This window comes from Oncorhynchus tshawytscha, linkage group LG18 (genome assembly GCF_018296145.1).
Source record: "Oncorhynchus tshawytscha isolate Ot180627B linkage group LG18, Otsh_v2.0, whole genome shotgun sequence".
Classification (NCBI taxonomy): domain Eukaryota; kingdom Metazoa; phylum Chordata; class Actinopteri; order Salmoniformes; family Salmonidae; genus Oncorhynchus; species Oncorhynchus tshawytscha.
Genome location: NC_056446.1, coordinates 4,017,111 through 4,037,001, shown reverse-complemented (window position 1 = coordinate 4,037,001; position 19,891 = coordinate 4,017,111). Strand labels below are relative to the sequence as shown.

The window sequence follows — 19,891 nt, the reverse complement described above, 5'->3', positions numbered from 1 at the left end:
TTTGGCAAAGTGGGTGGGATTATATCCTTCCTGTTTGGCCCTGTCCGGGGGTGTCCTCGGATGGGGCCACAGTGTCTACTGACCCCTCCAGTATTTATGCTGCAGTAGTTTATGTGTCGGGGGGCTAGGGTCAGTTTGTTATATCTGGAGTACTTCTCCTGTCCTATCCGGTGTCCTGTGTGAATTTAAGTATGCCCTCTCTAATTCTCTTTCTCTCTTTCTTTCTCTCTCTCGGAGGACCTGAGCCCTAGGACCATGCCTCAGGACTACCTGACATGACTCCTTGCGGTCCCCAGTCCACCTGGCTGTGCTGCTGCTCCAATTTCAACTGTTCTGCCTGTGATTATTATTATTTGACCATGCTGGTCATTTTATGAACATTTGAACATCTTGGCCATGTTCTGTTATAATCTCCAACCGGCACAGCCAGAAGAGGACTGGCCACCCCACATAGCCTGGTTCCTCTCTAGGTTTCCAACAACGACGAGACGGCCTACAGGGAGGAGGTGAGGGCCCTCAGAGTGTGGTGTCAGAAAAATAACCTCACACTCAACGTCAACAAAACTAAGGAGATGATTGTGGACTTCAGGAAACAGCAGAGGGAACACCCCCCTATCCACATCGATGGAACAGTAGTGGAGAGGGTAGCAAGTTTTAAGTTCCTCGGCATACACATCACAGACAAACTGAATTGGTCCACTCACAAAGACAGCATCGTGAAGAAGGCGCAGCAGCGCCTCTTCAACCTCAGGAGGCTGAAGAAATTTGGCTTGTCACCAAAAGCACTCACAAACTTCTACAGATGCACAATCGAGAGCATCCTGGCGGGCTGCATCACCGCCTGGTACGGCAACTGCTCAGGCCCACAACCGTAAGGCTCTCCAGAGGGTAGTGAGGTCTGCACAATGCATCACCGGGGGCAAACTACCTGCCCTCCAGGACACCTACACCACCCGATGTTACAGGAAGGCCATAAAGATCATCAAGGACAACAACCACCTGAGCCACTGCCTGTTCACCCCGCTATTATCCAGAAGGCGAGGTCAGTACAGGTGGATCAAAGCTGGGACCGAGAGACTGAAAAACAGTTTCTATCTCAAGGCCATCAGACTGTTAAACAGCCACCACTAACATTGAGTGGCTGCTGCCAACACACTGACTCAACTCCAGCCACTTTAATAATGGGAATTGATGGGAAATGATGTAAAATATATCACTAGCCACTTTAAACAATGCTACCTAATATGTTACATACCCTACATTATTCATCTCATATGCATACGTATATACTGTACTCTATATCATCTACTGCATCCTTATGTAATACATGTATCACTAGCCACTTTAACTATGCCACTTTGTTTACATACTCATCTCATATGTATATACTGTACTCGATACCATCTACTGTATCTTGCCTATGCTGCTCTGTACCACTCATTCATATATCATTATGTACATATTCTTTATCCCCTTACACTGTGTATAAGACAGTAGTTTTGGAATTGTTAGTTAGATTACTTATTGGTTATTACTGCATTGTCGGAACTAGAAGCACAAGCATTTCGCTACACTCGCATTAACATCTGCTAACCATGTGTATGTGACAAATAAAATTTGATTTGATTCCTAGGTTTGGGCTTCTACACCTTCATTGCTTGCTGTTTGGGGTTTTAGGCTGGGTTTCTGTACAGCACTTTGAGATATCAACTGATGTACGAAGGGCTATATAAATAAATTTGATTTTACATTATTAAAACAAATCCTTCATCTATGTATTTTCTGATGTTTGATCAGAGATCTTTCATCAAAGTATCTCTTGTCACATTGATCACAGCTATATGGGAACTCTACTGTGTGTTCTCTGGTGATCTTTAAATCACTTAAGCCAACAAAACTCTTTTCGCAGTCAGAGCAGTGTTAAGATTTCTCTCCTGTGTGCGTTCTTAGGTGTACTTTCAGGCAGCTTGCCTAAATAAAACTCTTCCCACATTGAGTACAGTTAAATTATTTCTCTCCTGTGTGTGTTCTCTGGTGTACAGTCAGATAGCCAGATGTAACATAACTCTTCCTACATTGATCACAGCTATAAGGTTTCTCTGTGTGTGTTTTCTGATGTTTAGTCAGATTGGAAGATGTAGTAAAACTCTACCCACATTGAGTAAAGCTATAAGATTTCTCTCCTGTGTGAATTAGCAGGTGTGTTTTCAATGAATATGATCTAGAGAAACTCATTCCACAATGAGAGCAGTGTTACAGTTTTTCTCCTGTGTGGATTCTCTGGTGGAATTTAAGTTCTGATTTAGATTTGCAGTTCTTCTCACAGTCAGAGCAGCTGTAAGGATTATTCCATGTGGGTCTCTGCTGGTGTTTCTTGGGGTGTTCTGATCTGGAGAAACACTTCTCTGCCTCTTCAGCATCATGATGTTGTTGAGACTCCCCTGAGGACCCAAGATAGTCACATCTCTCTCCTGTGTGAACGACAAAGTCAGACGGTTAAAGTCCCACAACAGCAGAAATCCACTGTTTATTTGAGGTAAAAGGTGATGCCCAGAGCGTACCCATGAAGTTGTACAACAATTGACGCCTGTTAAATTATTTGACAATTGTCAATTGAGCAACAAAAGTAATATTTTGTCTTGTTTTCACATTAGTAGTAACATCGATAACTACTGGAAGATCCTAACAATAACTTAGACCTACTGTAGGACCCATAACTTCCCCTAACAATAACATAGACCTAATAACAAACACTAAAGGAGAGTCTCACACTTGAATCAAAAGAATTTGCAAACGATTTCGACAGAGGAGAGGGGGTACAAAAATCAATAAATTATCTCTTTCAAGCACAGTTACGCAAAAACTACCCGCCATTCAAAGTGCTGTGAACAAATGAAGGGAATCGTTCACAAACATTGGCACATAAGATACGATGACAGTATCGGTAATGTGTTTCCAGACCCTCCCTTGGTCGTATTCTCACGGGGCAGAAATCTCAGAGATCGATTGGTAAACTCTCATATACCACCCCAAAATACTCCTGCACAACGTCTATTTGCACCTCTCCCGGATGGCAACTACAAGTGTAACGGCTGCGCTCAATGCAATGGCACTTACAAATATAGATCCTCCAAAAACACCCCCAAACAGGGAAACAGATCCCAATCAAAGGTGTTATCACATGCACCACTAAGGCAGTTATTTATCTTATAACTTTTTGGAAGCGAAACCCTTGAATTCGTCCCTATATTTATATCGGCATCGAACACATCACCCTCCCTAGGAGAGGGGGTGACCTCGACAATTTATTGTTAAAACGAGAGGTTGCCTGGATCTTTAATTTAAAGAGCCTTGCTCCCGTCGGTCTCAACATAGCCATTATTGTAATATTGCTATCATTGTAAAATGTTCGTAGGTCTATGTAGCCAAATTGTATCTATAACCGTATGCTATCCATTTATGTTTTTACACATTCTACTTATATCTGTAAATTAACCAATGATATCAGGCCACATTCGGACATGATTAGACACCTGTGTGTGTCCTTTGACACAAACCAGTTACACGCAGTGTTTGTCATTATACCCTGATGAAGACAGCTTGTCTGTGAAAACATTGGTATCAGGTTATTAAATTATTGCATCTGAGCTCCTAGAGTGTGAGGTTCTCCTTTTCTTTTTCAGGCCACCGCGGTCTGACAACTTGGATGGAAAATTACTGAGGATAATAGCAGACGACATTGCCACTCCTTTTTGCCATATCTTCAATATAAGCCTACTAGAAAGTGAGAAAACCCTACCTTGTCACAAGACAACTGATTGGCTCAAACGCATTAAGGAAAGAAATTCCACAAATTAACTTTTAATTATTAATTTTCTGTAACAAATGGTGAATTATTCATTTATACTGCTTTTAAATGGCATTTTATAGATTATGTATTTCTATAAAATAAAAACTGGAATTTTTATTCAAAACATAGGTTGTAAAAGTATGCTAGACATTTATATAATAAATCATACCTAGTTTAATATTTATGTGACAATCAATGAATTAGTTATTGATTTTTACACATTTAATTATATTGGCCAATGTCTGAATTTGTGAATATAAATCCAACTTTACCTAGGTCTTAACTTTCATTGTCTAGGTCTCATTTTTAGCCATCTTACTCATTGTTAAAGCCAGGATATTGTTTGTGATTAGGAAACTATGAGAACCACACAAAGTCCAGGGGGTGATCACGCTCTACCACCAAGGGTCAATTTAGTTGGAGCAACTTAAGACAGTCCCATGTTCCAATAGTTTGTTTTAGTAGTATGAATTGTTCCTGTTCACACCGAGGTGAAGCGCGGGATAATTGAAGGAATGATTCTGAGCCTGACGCTCAACACCTGTGGAATGCGGGACTTCCAACCAGGCACAGATTTCATTGGCCTAGTATAATGTAACTATATACTTAATGAGTATATACTACATACTATTAGTTAATTGTAGTATACTGTAACCGAACCGTATCCTTTCAGTTGAGCGCTCTTCTCCGGTCTGCCTGAAGTTTATGCTGTTGCTATGCAACCTCTTGCGAGCTAGTTAGCATAACACATTACTAGTTAGACATTTTACGACTTCGGGTGTGTTTTTAAATTCAATCTTGAATACCAGAGTGCTTCATAAATTCAGACCGTTGTCAGATTGTCTGTTTGTAAATGGACCTCAGCCGCATATTTTCCGTCATTTTCTTGAAATCTAAAAACTATGTGAAGCTACACCCATTTATGGAAGAATTGCATTGTGGGCCCTAAAGTACGAATTTAGTACCACATCCGGGAACTTATGGCACACGACCTACATCATACTATGACCAATAAGCATACTATATACTCAATTCCCGTCACAAATAGTACGGTTAGTATGAGTATTCTAACACTGCTAATGACTTATAAACAGCTCTAACAATTTTACCCCACAGGAAATCTACACTGGCAGTTATAGAAAGACCCATTTACTATATAACCATTGATTCTTGAAGAATATAACTTTCATATGCCTCAAATGTTTCAAATGCATTATCCCACCAGAAACCAAAACATATGCATGTATAACACCACTGTTTGTAAAAAAGCTCTGTATAGCCTCAAAACCTGGTTAAAATTATAATTTTGACCTTATGGATGGCCAGCCCTTGTATTTATAGTGAAGGCAATTCAAGGGGTAGCCCTGAGCTGGACTGAAACCTGGGTCCAGCAACTGTCAAGCCAACACCTTATAACTGTTACGCCAAGATGTCTGAACTTCTTAACGAGGTCGCTAGGTTTTGAGTTACGGTTGCTACAATAGCTTTCTCTATGAATTTGAGAGTGGTTACATTTCTCCAGTCCCCATTCCTCAACCAAGTCTCAGGGCTGACATTTTTTTGCTATTTAAATCCTAGTTTACCCCTATAAAATAGCCACACATCTATCAACCAATCTGCAGTTCATACAATAACAAAGCTGTCATTCCACCACTGTTTTGGTAATAAGATGATGATGGGTCTGGAGAAATGTAACTACTCTCAAATTCATAGACGTACCTACGGATGCAAGGACTGACCATCCATGATATCAACATAGTTTTAACCAGGTTGAGTGTTTACAGTGTTTGTTTATCATTTAAATTGTTTCTAAACATTGGAGTAAAAAAAAGCCTATTTGGGGTTCTGATGGGGTAAAGAGTTGAACTAAGCTGTGTTATATTCTTCAAGAATCAATGGCTATAAATAAAAAAAATTTAAAAGTCTAAATATGGATGTAGCTATTGCATATTTCCCCTGTAACACCACACATCAGTTCAAAAACGGCAGAGTTTGTGCCTCTGTTTTTAAGACATTACTTACTAATGTTAATCTGGGCCCGTTTGTCGTTAGAACCATTGGATGCCTTAACATGCCATTGGGAAACCGAGCCCAGATATCCAGTTTCATCCTCGTCTTCTTCCAATGTGACTCATCTCCCCCTCCTCTTCTTTAACAGTAACATCCTCCTCTTTCACTCTGAACGCGTCTTCCTCTTGTTTAACTCAAACGTCTTTCTCTTCTTCTTTCACAATAACAGCCTCACCCTCTACTTATTTTTGTATTGTGACATCCACCTCTTCCTCTTTCACGAGAACGTCCAGCCACATTCCCTCTTTTCTCCGTCCAACAGACCTCATCTTCTTTAGCAGGAGGAGAGTAACTTAGTGAGCTCATGGTCGGAGATGTTAGCTAGCTAGGCTAATGCTAACTTAACACGCCCGCTAGATGACTAATAACAACACCGTAAATATTGCATTAAAACGGATAACTAACTAGATGACAGAAGTGGGTTTAAAACACAGTGGCTAATATACACTAAAGCGTCTAAAGAGCTTAATTGGTTCGGCTATTTTGTCTAGTAAGCTACTGAGGTGAATGACTAACTGTTGCAGTTGTTGAAAGAAGCGTTCCGTCCACTAGATTAGACGTCACACTAACAGCATCGCCTTAAAGCCCCACACCAGACCTAGTCTGTTCATTATATACATCTACATGGTGTATTGTTACACCATGTAGGAGCAGTATATACCTAGTCTGTTCATTATATACATCTACATGATGTGTTGTTACACCATGTAGGAGCAGTATAGACCTAGTCTGTTCATTATATACATCTACATGATGTGTTGTTACACCATGTAGGAGCAGTATAGACCTAGTCTGTTCATTATATACATCTACATGATGTATTGTTACACCATGTCGGAGCAGTATAGACCTAGTCTGTTCATTATATACATCTGTATGAGGTATTGTTACACCTTGTAGGATTAGAATAGATCTACAGTAGCTAGCTGCTAATTTTACTTAATGAATCTGTCTTAAATATGCTGTGGTAAACATGTTTTATTCGCACTAATCAATCAACACATTCCTGTCTTTGTATGTCTCGATATAATGGTATTATTTAATTAAACTCATTTAAAATAATCTTTGTCTGAAAATAAAATATGATCCTCAACTGCGTTTCCCACTCCAGTCAGCAGATGGCGATATGCGTCTTTCATGCGATGCTGCTAGCGTGACGTATAATCTAGGGGACGGTTCTTCATAAACAGCTCGTCAACAACCTCCGTAGCTTGCTAGCCAACATAGCCGAAAGATTCCAGCTGTTTATACGCTTTCGGCGTATATTAGCTAATATGTTTTAGACACACTTCTGTCGTATCTACTTGTTAACCTATTTAATTTAATATTACGTCATTTTTTATTAGTCAGCTATAGTAGCTGGCTGTGTAAGTTAGCACTAGCATGGTCACTAATGATAGCTAGCTAGCTAACATCTCCGAACATGAGCTCCCTAAACTTCTCCCCTCCTGTTAAAGAAGAGGAGGTCTGCTGGACGGAGGAAGAGGGTCTGTGGCTGAACGTTGTCGTGAAAGAGGAGGAAGAGGATGTCAAAATACAAGAACAAGTAGAGGGTGAGGCTGTTACAGTGAAAGAAGAAGAGAAAGACTCGTTCAGAGTGAAAGAGGAGGTTGTTACAGTAAAAGAAGAGGAGGATGCAGTTTTTGGAGTGAAGAAGGAAGGGGAGATTACTGTCACATTGAAAGATGAAGAAGAGGAGATAGGATATCTGATTAACACCAGTAAGTACCGCCTTAAATCGGTATTTAACTTTGGATATTCGGAGTTGGCTCGTCAATACCTCTTCAATGAAGGGCCCTAGGATGAGGACCGATATGTCTAGAATCAGACGGCGCAGAGAGCAAGCTACCCCTTGTTTTTTCCGTTCTGTTTCCAAAAAGTGACTTAACATATATATTTAAGAAGGGTCTATCTGCTGACTGCAGACTGGGGGGCACGGCGTGTAGTGATGTTTTACGGCACACCGTGTTCTCCAATAGTGCCATGTAAGAGTTGGGTTGGCTACACCAAAGATTATGGCTATAATAACAAGATGTCTCTCCGCCCAAACAAGGGGAGTCGTTGTCCACAAATCGGCACTGCGGATTCTCTAGCTCACGCCTCACCTTTCGTTTGGGTGTACTACTTATTATTGTCATCCATTGTAATCCACAGACATGAACACACCGTTCTATACAGTCCACCTGATAGAGGTTCCTATCTGACAGAGATGAACACACCATTCTATACAGTCCACCTGGTAGAGGTTCATATCTGACAGACATGAACACACCGTTCTATACAGTCCACCTGATAGAGGTTCATATCTGACAGATGAAAATCTCTGTTAGAAACTTAGAAAGAGGGGGAGTCTAAAGCTGCAACAACTAGGATTGTGCCTTTGGCTTCTGGACAACGAAATAAAGTTGATATAAAAACCAATAGAACAGGAGAGAAATGGCATAGTGGTGGGTCTCCAATAGAACAGGAGAGAAATGACATAGTGATGGGTCCAATAGAACAGGAGGGAAATGACACAGTGGTGGGTCCAATAGAACAGGAGAGAAATGACACAGTGGTGGGTCCAATAGAACAGGAGAGAAATGACACAGTGGTGGGTCCAATAGAACAGGAGAGAAATGACATAGTGGTGGGTCTCCAATAGAACAGTAGAGAAATTACAGAGTGGTGGGTCCAATAGAACAGGAGAGAAATGGCATAGTGGTGGGTCTCCAATAGAACAGGAGAGAAATGACATAGTGATGGGTCCAATAGAACAGGAGGGAAATGACACAGTGGTGGGTCCAATAGAACAGGAGAGAAATGACACAGTGGTGGGTCCAATAGAACAGGATAGAAATGACATAGTGGTGGGTCTCCAATTGAACAGTAGAGAAATTACATAGTGGTGGGTCTCCAATAGAACAGTAGAGAAATTACAGAGTGGTGGGTCCAATAGAACAGGAGAGAAATGACATAGTGGTGGGTCTCCAATTGAACAGTAGAGAAATTACAATCCAATAGAACAGGAGGGAAATGACACAGTGGTGGGTCCAATAGAACAGGAGAGAAATGACACAGTGGTGGGTCCAATAGAACAGGATAGAAATGACATAGTGGTGGGTCTCCAATTGAACAGTAGAGAAATTACATAGTGGTGGGTCTCCAATAGAACAGTAGAGAAATTACAGAGTGGTGGGTCCCATAGAACAGGAGAGAAATGACATAGTGGTGGGTCTCCAATAGAACAGTAGAGAAATGGCATAGTGGGTGGGTCCAACAGGTAAATAAATTGAGATAAATTTGCCCAAATTATAAAATAACTCTATACAGAAAGAAAGAAAATCCTTTACTAGAAAGCGTGACATTGCCACAGAGGAATCAGGGATCATTAGCTCCTTTAAAAAAATAGCTGTGTATGGTTTCAAATCACAAGCTTGTAGGCTTATGCCTATTTGGGTAGTGTGTGTGGCAATAGGCCTCGTTGATTACTGAGTTGCGGCTGTCAGTGACAAGCATCTCAAATTGGTGTGAAGATAATGTTTCTTGAGTATGATTTAAAATGTTGAGACAAGAAGAAGGGGAGGGTTGTGTGGTGAAGATATAAGTGAGTCTCTTTAGAAAAAGTGTAGTACTGTAGAAACACCCTCCAACATGAAGGGCTTCCCCAGTATAGTACTGTAGAAACACCCTCCAACATGAAGGGCTTCCCCAGTATAGTACTGTAGAAACACCCTCCAAGGATAATTTGTCTTTCTGATTTTGAATTGTAAGACACAATTATTAGTCCATACTGCTGTAACCCATAGTAACACATTAGATAACATTCATAACATGGAACAACAGTAACCATAGTAACACATTGGCTAACACTCACAACATGCAACAACAGTAACTATAGTAACACATTAGATAACATTCACAACATGGAACAACAGTAACCATAGTAACACATTGGATAACATTCACATGGAACAACAGTAACCATAGTAACATTGTTTCCCCCAAAAAATCTAAAGGAAGTTTGTTCTGAAGTGTCTGTCCTCTATCTGAGAGAGAATAAAAAAATGTTTTTAACCCCTTATTTATGTCACTAAAGTCTTTCCACATTTTGTTACGTTACAGCCTTATTCTACAATGGATTAAATAAATACAAATCCTCATCTACACACAATACCCCATAATGACATCACAATACCCCATAATGACAAAGGGAAAATAGGTTTTTAGAAAAAAAATCACATTTATTATAAGGAAAAATCAAATACCTTATTTACATAAGTATTCAGACCCTTTGCTATGAGACTCGAAATTGAGTCCAGGTTTCCATTAATCATCCTTGAGATGTTTCTAAAACTTGATTGGAGTCCACCTGTGGTAAATTCAGTTGATTGGACATGATTTGGAAAAGCACACACCTGTCTGGCTACCACAGCATTCTGAAGCATTTCACTACACTCGCATTAACATCTGCTAACCATGTGTACAGTGGGGCAAAAAAGTATTTAGTCAGCCACCAATTGTGCAAGTTCTCCCACTTAAAAAGATGAGAGAGGCCTGTAATTTCCATCATAGGTACACTTCAACTATGACAGACAAAATGAGAAAAAAAATCCAGAAAATCACATTGTAGGAATTTTAATGAATTTATTTGCATATTATGGTGGAAAATAAGTATTTGGTCAATAACAAAAGTTTATCTCAATACTTTGGTATATACCCTTTGTTGGCAATGACAGAGGTCAAACGTTTTCTGTAAGTCTTCACAAGGTTTTCACACACTGTTGCTGGTATTTTGGCCCATTCCTCTATGCAGATCTCCTCTAGAGCAGTAATGTTTTGGGGCTGTTGCTGGGCAACACAGACTTTCAACTCCCTCCAAAGATTTTCTATGGGGTTGAGATCTGGAGACTGGCTAGGCCACTCCAGGACCTTGAAATGCTTCTTACGAAGCCACTCCTTCGTTGCCCGGGCGGTGTGTTTGGGATCATTGTCATGTTGAAAGACCCAGCCACGTTTAATCTTCAATGCCCTTGCTGATGGTAGGCTTTGCTACTTTGGTCCCAGCTCTCTGCAAGTCATTCACTAGGTCCCCCCGTGTGGTTCTGGGATTTTTGCTCACCGTTCTTGCGATCACTTTGACCCCACGGTGTGAGATCTTGCGTGGAGCCCCAGATCGAGGGAGATTATCAGTGGTCTTGTATGTCTTCCATTTCCTAATAATTGCTCCCACAGTTGATTTCTTCAAACCAAGCTGCTTACCTATTGCAGATTCAGAATTCCCAGCCTGGTGCAGGTCTACAATTTTGTTTCTGGTGTCCTTTGACTGCTCTTTGGTCTTGGCCATAGTGGAGTTTGGAGTGTGACTGTTTGAGGTTGTGGACAGGTGTCTTTTATACTGATAACAAGTTCAAACAGGTGCCATTAATACAGGTAACGAGTGGAGGACAGAGGAGCCTCTTGAAAAATAAATTACAGGTCTGTGAGAGCCAGAAATCTTGCTTGTTTGTAGGTGACCAAATACTTATTTTCCACCATAATTTGCAAATAAATTCATTAAAAATCCTACAATATGATTTTCTGGATTTCTTTCTCTCATTTTGTCTGTCATAGTTGAAGTGTACCTATGATCAAAATGACAGGCCTCTCATCTTTTTAAGTGGGAGAACTTGCACAATTGGTGGCTGACTAAATACTTTTTTGCCCCACTGTATGTGACAAATAAAATTTGATTTGATTTTGAAGTGATACCATCTGGTTGCGCTTAGTGGGACTATCATTTGTTTTTCAACAGGACAATGACCCAACACACCTCCAGGGTGTGTAAGGGCTATTTGACCAAAAATGAGAGTGATGGAGTGCTGCATCAGATGACCTGGCCTCCACAATCACCCAACCTCAACTCAATTGAGATGGTTTGGGATTAATTGGACCGCAGAGTGAAGGAAAAGCAGCCAACGAGTGCTCAGCATATGTGGGAACTCCTTCAAGACTGTTTGAAAAGCATTCCAGGTGAAGCTGGTTGAGAGAATACCAAGAGTGTGCAAAGCTGTCATCAAGACGAAGGGTGGCTACACGGTGGCTACAAATATATTTTGATTTGTTTACCACTTTTTTGGTTACTACATGATTCCATATGTGTTATTTCATAGTTGTCATGTCTTCACTATTATTCTACAATGTAGAAAATAGTAAAAATAAATAAAAACCCTTGAATGAGCAGGTATGTCTGTAACTGATGTGAAATGGCTAGCTAGTTAGCAGTGGTGCGCGCTAATAGCGTTTCAATCGGTGACTTCACTCGCTATACTGTTACATTGATGCTGTTGACCTGGATCACTGGTTGCTGCGGAAAAGGAGGAGGTCAAAAGGGGGGTGAGTGTAACCGATGTGATATGGCTAGCTAGTTTGCGGTGGTGCGTGCTAAAAGGGTTTCAATCGGTGACGTCACTTGCTCTGAGACCTTGAAATAGTGGTTCCCCTTGCTCTGAAAGGGCCGCGGCTTTTGTGGAGCGATGTTCTGCAGTACGATATTAAAAACACTAGATAATCACATGGTTTGGTCTTTACTGGAATTCCTCTTCAAAGTGCAAATCTAGTTCTAGATCTAATGATGCAAATAACAAACAAACAAAAAGTATATGCATAGGTTCTGTACAGCAATCTAGTAACGATGCTTCATGGGTGAATGTTGCTGATGTGTGCAGAGGGTCCCTGGTTTGAGCCCGGGTCGGGCGAGGGGACGGAAGCTATACTCTTACATGTCCAAACTTTAAAAAAACTTTATTTTTTATTTTCTGTGATGACCAGTTCTGCTCTTTTATTGAGGGATATAGTCTAGATTACACCTCATAGGAAGAGAGTTTTATCATGTGGAGGTTTCATTTAGGTCTCTGTTTAACTAGATACTGTTTGTCTTTGGCAGGAGAGAGACCAGACTCTCACTATGACAGCAGGAAGAGTCCTTCAGGGAAACCAGACCCAGAGACACCCAAACCAGAGAGACAACACCACTGCTCCCATTGTGAAAAGAGTTTTCGCTGGTTAGGGAACCTAAAACGCCATGAGAGGACACACACAGGAGAAAAGCCATACCACCGCTTCCAATGTGAAAAGAGATTTTCCAGATCAGGGGACTTAAAAGCTCATGAGTGAATTAGTGAATAGACACAGAGCTTAATGTGAGTTTTCTTGAGTAGCACTCCTGATCTTGCGCTGATAGTGCGCTGTAATATTCAGAATACATTGTGAAAATCTAAAATCTTCGCTCACCATTTTTGCTCCAGGCAGATATACTACATCCATAACTAGCCGTTTCCTCATCAGGAGGGAGGTGTTTCTGCAATCAAATTGTGTGCGCATCGCCCTCGTGCTGCAATTTTAGCAAACACAGAAAGGGGCCGATATTGGAGACCAAAAGTCGTCTGGCACAGTGCTTAGGATTTCAACAACTTGAATAACTTATTTCTAGCCTACAATCATCGATGTTACTACAAAAGTAAAAACAAGACAAAATAGAACTTTCTCACTTGACTGTCTTAAGACAATTGTCAAATAATTTTAACATTCATTACAGATGTCAATTGTTGTATAACATGGCTACGCTGTTGGCATCACCTTTTACTATGGATTTCCGCTGTTGTGGGCCTTTAACCATCTGCCTGACTCTGTTCACACAGGAAAGAGACGTGACTATCTTGGATCCTCTGGGGAGCCTCAACAACCTCATGATGCTGACGAGGCAGAGAAAGGGCTCTCCAGATCTGAACTCCTCAAGAAGCACCAGCAGAGACCCACGGGGAAAAAATCTCACTGCTGTTCTGACTGTGGGAAGAGATTCACCTCCTCAGCAGGCATTACAATTCATCAAAGAATCCACACAGGAGAGAAACCTTATAGCTGTGATCAATGTGGGAAGAGATATCTTACATGTAGCAGTCTAACTAAACACCAGAGAACACACACAGGAGAGAAACTTTTTAGCTGCTCTGACTGTGGAAAGAGTTTTGTTTCTTCAGGATGTTTAGAATCACACCAGAGAACACACACAGGAGAGAAACCTTATAGATGTGATCAATGTGGGAAGAGTTTTGTTACTTCTAGCAGTCTGACTAAACACCAGAGAACACACACAGGAGAGAAACCGTATAACTGTAAACAATGTGGGAAGACTTTTAGTCAGTCATTCAGCCTGATATCACACCAGAGAACGCACACAGGAGAGAAGCCTTATAGATGTGATCAATGTGGGAAGAGTTTTGTTACTTCTAGCAGTCTGACTATACACCAGAGAACACACACAGGAGAGAAACCTTATAGCTGTGATCAATGTGACAAGAGATACTCTAGCAAAAGATCTCTGATCAAACATCAGAAAAAACATACATGAAGGAGTTGTTTCACGATATCAATTAAATAAAATCTCAAAATGTAGAATGTTTTAACATTGTAGTAGGAGTATTTTAATGAAGTCACAATTTAGAACCCTAAACGTTTGCCCCCTGTTCAATTGATTTCAGCGTGATATGGATATTAGGCTCGGGAAAAATCCAGGCTCTGAAATGGAAGAGTACTATTTATGTGGTCTAACAAAAAGTGACTAACAAAAAAAGAGTTGTGTTGCACTTACCGCGTTGGCAACCCACTTGAATCAATATGTAGCTAGCTGTTTTCTACAAGTTGTCTTCTAACCAGTGATGTACACATTATTCCCAGATTCTGTGTGGTTTTTGAGCTGTTAGTTTGATGAGTGATGACAAATAAGTGTTCCATTTCTCCAAAATGTAGCTGACTGTCTTCTGCAGGTTGTCCTCTAACCAGTGAGGTAACATATCTCCAATTTCCATTTGTTTTTTTAGCTGTGTTAGTTTCAACAGCACGTACAACCAGATTTTCCCCCCTAATCGAAATCAGGGATTCATTGCTACTCGTCAAAACAACAGTGTTTCTGGTGGTTGTGCAGTTTATAAGGTGCTTGTTTAAAAAATACAGGTAATATGATTATTGTGGCAGATGTTTGTTTATATTGTACTTGTTATGTTTAGGTTTTCAATATATCACAACCTGTTTCTGCATATTGGTTATTGATTTGGACACGTTAAAACTGTGTTTTGACATTGGGGCTATCCCACCAAAATAGCAAAATGTTGTTGACCAATATACGTTAGGTTTTAGTTGAAATTATGTGATTTTGTCAATGACTTTAAAACAACTTAATTTCAACGTACTTGCAGCCTATACACATGGACGCAGAATAATACATTGGCCAATTTTTATTAACAATCTTACATCACTCCAGTATTTCTTGACAAAATGTGACGCTAATTGTCTTCAAGGAAGTTAGTTGTTCAACTGAATGCATCTTCCACATTTAACCCAACCCCTCTGAATCAGAGAGGTGCGGGGGGTTGCCTTAATCAACGTCCACGGCAAGTTACCTGCCTTGCTCAGAACGACAGATTTTTACATTGTCAGCTCTGGGATTCAGATCCAGCAACCTTTCGGTTACTGGCCCAACGCTCTAACCACTAGGCTACCTGCCACTACTGAAGAAGCATGTCTCAAATCACCTACTCATATTTCAAACATCCAGCCTGACAAAAGATACATGTTTTTATAATTCCTTCTGCACCAAACCATGGGACGGTTGAGCTAACCTAGGCTAATGCAATTAGCATACGGTTGTAAGTTACAAGAACATTTCCCAGGACATGGATATATCTGATATTGGCAGAAAGCTTAAATTATTGTTAATCTAACAGCAATATCCAATTTACAGTAGCGATTACAGTGAAAGAATACCATGCTATTGTTTGAGGAGAGTGCATAATTTTGAACATGAAAACATATTTAAAAAACATATTAGGCACATTTTAGCAGTCTTGATACATTTTTACAGAGATGCAATGGTTCATTGGATCAGTCTAAAACGTTGCACATACACTGCTGCCATCTAGTGGACGAAATCTAAATTGCACCTGGGCTGGAATAATACATTATGGCCTTTCTCTTTCATTTCAAAGATGATGATACAAAAAACGGTTGTTTGTTTCTTTGTATTATCTTTAACCAGATCTTTTCTGTTATCTTTTCTGTTCTCCTACATTCATTTCACATTTCCACAACTTTCAAAGTATTTCCTTTCAAATAGTACCACGAATATGCATATCCTTGCTTTAGGGCCTGAGCTTCAGACAGTTACATTTTGTTATGTCATTTTAGGTGAAAAAAAGAGGGGTGGCATTTCCTGAGTGAATTATTGCCAATACATATGAACAAAGGGGTGTACATTTGGTGTTGATATTTTATATTTACAATTCATGTAATATTTAGTAATCATGATTATTTCTGCAACCAACTGACAATTTTCGGGGACAAATTATATTGACATTGTTGCCCTGCTTTTAGAATATTAGGGTTCATTCTCAGATGTGCCAACCCAAATGTAAAAGAGCATGACATTGGGGACTGGGCCCCGATCCAACAACATGCCTTTCCAGTGAACCCTGAAAAGAGAGAGAATCTCCACAGTGAGGTGGAAAGTAACTACAGATATTGCAGGAGTTTCCTCTTGAAATCAGACATGTCTGTGGTAAGGACAACTTGGTTGATGATTGTCTCAAGGGTGGGCAGTCAAAAAGTTTTGTGTTCTGCATTTAGCCAGTGAGTTGCCATGGATCCCAATTTATTTTGATTTTCCGTATTGGAGATGAGTTATGTTTGGGCTCGTTCCAAGGGGATGAGAGTTTTAGGAAGACGAGAGTTCTAGAAGCTAGTGGGGAAAACATTTTTTTTTTCTTGTTTTTAATTATTGACAGTCAGGTGACACCATGTTTATTTTGGTGAAGTTGAAGCATTGTAGTTGATTATAATGTGAAATGGAAGTTGTTTTCTGTTGGTTGTAAGCATTCTCTTACGGTGTTACAGTCTTTGGTTTTTCCATTTATGTTTTGAGGTTTGGAGATTTAGTGGGTCTCATGGTGGGTGTCTTTTAGGTCCCAGTTGTTGTTACTAGTCAACTTTCTGTGGACACAGTGCAAAACTGCAAGATTATGTTATAATACTTTTATTGCCTCAAATGGTTGTTTTATGCAACAGAATAGAGGGTTCTTATAACTATTGTGTCTGTGTGTTCTACTAAGGATGAGCCTCTGGGAGAAAACACTGACCGGAGATTTACAATATCTTTTGGGTGATAAAACCTAAAGAGACTGCATTCCAGAGCATGAGTTAATGTTTCTGTTCTATATGGTACCAGGGAGAGACAACCTCAGGGCTAGACCCTGGTCTCTACACAAAGAATACTGTTTTTACAGCAGATATTGTCTGCTGAGAATAATATGTATCTTTCATACAAATCTTAATCTTGTGACCCGTTCTATACATCTGTTGTTCGTCATGTAGGTTGAAAGGGGTGTATCTTGGCTGTAAAAGACCTTTGTATCGTGGCTCTCAACGAATCATATGGGGGTGATTCGTCGACCAGCCATCATTATCATAGAGGACTCAATTGATTCACTTTATATTTGTGTGTTGTCTTGACCTGCTCCATTATTAAGTGATTAAAGATTTAGTTTAAGACTAACTCTGACTTGTGTGAAAAGTTTGTCTCTCCTCATTTGATATTTAAGAAATTAACCACCACATTTAGCGACAGGGATGTGAATCTTCACTTGGTGACCGCTCCTGACAACCTGGGTAAATGGTGCACGAGAGATCCCTCCAAATTGGGATCACAGGGAGACCACAAAGAAATGTGGAAATATTCCTGCAGGTTAAAATATTGTTGAAAAAAAACTAATTGACTAGGTATGTTTGGGAATAGCATTGTGTGCCTGTGATATGAGAGTTGTGTTCTTCCTAGAGATCTATAGTTCCTCACAGAGATCTATGCTTAATCAGATGATTGATATTTGGATAATAACCTTTGATATAACTTTATCTTGGGGTTCCTTCACTGCCCATCATAGGATATCACGGGGTGGTATTGAGAGCGGGATGATATTGACGGGGGGGTTGCATGGTTGTTATGAGTACCTAAGAATTTCTTACATTTTATATGGATTCTGTGAATATATGAAAATATGATGAATTGTATGTGTGTATAATCGATTACGGGCAATTGTCTCAAACTGATTGGAGTGTGTCCATTTTAGGTTAACTTACCCTAACGATGTAACTATAAAACGCTTACTGGATTTTCTCCATCCGGGCACTACATTTGAAATGAAACATGCCCTTGAGGCCTGAAGGGGGGGTTTCTTCCTGGTATGAGAGGAGTTGGGGGGGGTTCTTCCCAGTATGAGAGGTGTTGGGGTGTATTCCCAGCATGGGAGGAATTGGGGGGTTCATCCCAGTATGAGAGGAGTTGGGGGAGGGGTTTATTCCCAGTATGAGAGGAATTGGTGGGGAGGGGTTCTTCCAAGTATGAAAGGAGTAGGGGGAGGTATTCCCAGTATGAGAGGAGTTAGGGGGGAGGTATTCCCAGTATGAGAGGAGTTGGGGGGGAGGGGTTCTTCCCAGAATGAGAGGAGTTGGGGAGGTTCTTTTAAGCTTTTAATTTCCCTCCACAAGGGGGCATACATGTAACATTTCCAAAATGGGATAGTATTGTACATGTCATGTTTCCAAAAGGGGATAGTATTGTACATGTAACGTAATGCCCCCTTGTAAATTAATAGTATTGTACATGTAACATTTCCAAAATGGGATAGTATTGTCCATGTAACGTTTCCAAAATGGGATAGTATTGTCCATGTAACGTTTCCAAAATGGGATAGTTTTGTACATGTAACGTTATGCCCCCTTGTGAGTTAATAGTATTGCATGCTGTAGCAGGCTATATAAAGAGGAAGACCTCCTTTGACGATTCAGTTTGTTGTAACATCTCGTCTGGACAGGTCACCATCCTTAGTTATTTAGTTAGTTAACGTCAACGAAGCTAACGTCAGCTGGTTCATTATCACAAAAGTGAGAACTTCTCTAGATTGGAAATTTACGTTAATGAGAGTGTAAAGCCATGTTGGCTTTTTCGAAATGATATACAATATATGGTAAAGAATATAGTTGAGGAAATAATCCAAACCTAGTGAACTGAAGTTGAACCTGGCAGTCAGCTGCTGCTGCTCCAATACAGTATGAGGTGAGACGGTGAACTGGGCAGTCAGTCATTCATTCTGAACTATGAGTCTATGGTCTAACAAATGTTATTTGTCACATGCACCGAATACAACAGGTGTAGACCTTACAGTGAAATGCTGACTTACAAGCCCCTAACCAACAATGCAGTTTTTTAAAAGTACAAATTAAAATAAGAAATAAAAGGAACAAGTAATTAAAGAGTAGAAGTTAAATAACAATAGCTAGACTATATACAGAGGGTACCGGTACCGGTAACAAAGGGGACTTCCTCTGACACTGCCTGGTATAGAGGTCCTGGATGGCAGGAAGCTTGGCCCCAGTGATGTACTGGGCTGAACGCACTCCCCTCTGTAGTGCCTTGCGGTCGGAGGCAGAGCAGTTCCATACCAGGCAGGGATGCAACCAGTCAGGATGCTCTCAATGGTGCAGCTGTAGAACCTTTTGAGGATCTGAGGACCCATACTAAATATTTTCTGTCTCCTGAGGGGGAATAGGCGTTGTCTCCTCTTCACGACTGTCTTGGTGTGCTTGGACCATGATAGTTTGTTAGTAAAGTGGACACCAAGGAACTTGACACTCTCTACCCGTTGATGAGAATGGGGGCGTGCTCGGTCTTCCTTTTCCTGTACTCCACAATCCTCTCCTTTGTCTTGATCACTTTGAGGGAGTGGTTGTTTTCCTGACACCACACGGACAGGTCTCTGACCTCCCTATAAGCTGTCTCGTCGTTGTTAGTGATCAGGCCTATCACTGTTATGGCATCGGAAAACTTAATGATGGTGTTGGAGTTGTGCCTGGCCGTGCAGTCATGAGTGAACAGGGAGTACAGGAGGGGGCTGAGCACGCACCCCT

General features: G+C 40.5%; 1 long non-coding RNA gene across 1 annotated transcript; it reads left to right on the top strand.

Annotated features, from left to right (window-relative positions):
• Positions 1-7,582: 7,582 nt before the first annotated feature.
• On the top strand, positions 7,583-17,483 carry LOC112244772. The gene is made up of 2 exons (XR_006079250.1): positions 7,583-7,641; positions 12,825-17,483. It is a non-coding gene; the product is annotated as an uncharacterized LOC112244772 (long non-coding RNA).
• Positions 17,484-19,891: the final 2,408 nt, after the last annotated feature.